This window comes from Echinops telfairi, unplaced genomic scaffold (genome assembly GCF_000313985.2).
Source record: "Echinops telfairi isolate 266 unplaced genomic scaffold, ASM31398v2 ScPeMD7_1;HRSCAF=3_0, whole genome shotgun sequence".
Taxonomy (NCBI): Eukaryota; Metazoa; Chordata; class Mammalia; order Afrosoricida; family Tenrecidae; genus Echinops; species Echinops telfairi.
The window spans coordinates 91834974-91836516 of NW_022103896.1; positions in this window are offsets into that span (position 1 = coordinate 91834974).

Genomic DNA, 1543 nt, shown 5'->3' on the forward strand with positions numbered 1-1543 from the left:
CCAACTGTAATTCTTTATGGGAGTAGAAAGGCCTGTTTTTCTCCCATGGAGCAGCCGGTGATTTCAAATTACTGACCTTGCAGATCTGCCCAATGCATAACCATTATGGCACCAGGGCTCCTCTCAATTGGGATGGTACTGAAAATATGCCTAAGAAAGAGTGACCTTCTCAAAGTAAAGTAAACCATACTGTGTGAATGGAGTGAAGCCTTCAGAACCTTCATTTGCTGATGGGGCATGACTCAAAATGATAAGACACAGCTACGAATATCAACCAATAATCAGAACTTGGAATGTATGAAATATGACTATGGGAAAATCAGAAGTTGTAAAAAATTAAATAGAGTCCATGAAATTGCTATTCTAGCATCAGTGAGCTGAGATGGACTGAAACAAAAAATCATATGCTGGAATGAAGCAATCAAGAACAACTTTGTGTTCATCCAAAGGTAAGTTTAAGATCTATTTTGATGTTTTGAGAATGATGGCAACAAATGTACAAATGTGCCTGACACAATGGATGTATGTATGGATTGTGATGAGAACTTTAAGAACACCCAATAAAAAATTTTTTTAAAAAGGAAATGCTTTGAAAATGATAATGGCCACATATGTACAAATGTGCTTGACACAATGGATGTATGGATGTATGGATTGTGATAAGAACTTTAAGAGCCCCCAATAAAATGATTTTTTAAAGAGGAAAAAAAAAGATCTATTTTGAAGTATAATGCTATCTATGATAAAAATCTATCCATATTCAAGGCAATCCAATCAAAACAATTTTAATTAAATGGATGCACCAACCACCAAAGTTAGTAATGAAGTAGTTGAAGAATGCTACCAATTTCTTCCATCTAAATTGATCAAACGTGTGATAAAGATGCATGGGTAATTATTGGAATTTGAAACGAAAAAATTGGAAACAAAGGGGAAGGAACAGTAGTTGAGAAGTATGTCCTTGATAATAGGGACAAAGCTGGAGATCGCATGATAGAATTTTGCAGGAATGATGTCTTCGTCACAAATTTCATCACTATTTTCAACAACAAAAAAGGTGACTATACACCTGAATTTCTCCAGATGGAAAACATAGAAATCAAATTGGCTATATCTTTGGGAAACAAAACTATGTAGAAACTCAATATCAGCAGCTAAAACCAGGACAGGAGCTGATTGTGGAACAGACTATCAATTGCTCATATGCACTGTTTCCCCGAAAGCAAGATATCCCCCCAAAATAAGACCTACTTACAGTTTGCCTCTCACTGAAATATAAAGCATCCCCCCAAATAAGACCTCCCCGATAATAAGGCCCCCAGAAACTACGTAACTCTGGACTTTGGACCGTAGCAGCGGGCGCCGCTGCGCAGCTCACTATTGGCCACAGTGCAGCTGGAGCAGACAGGACGTGCGAGTAAACCGCGAGTAACTACTGAAGCCAGAATGAAGGCTGAACATGGTATTGGGATAGGAGGAAGCTGCAAAGAAATAGAGGAAAGAAGTAGGAGGCAAAGGGCATATATACAAGCCTAAATACAGC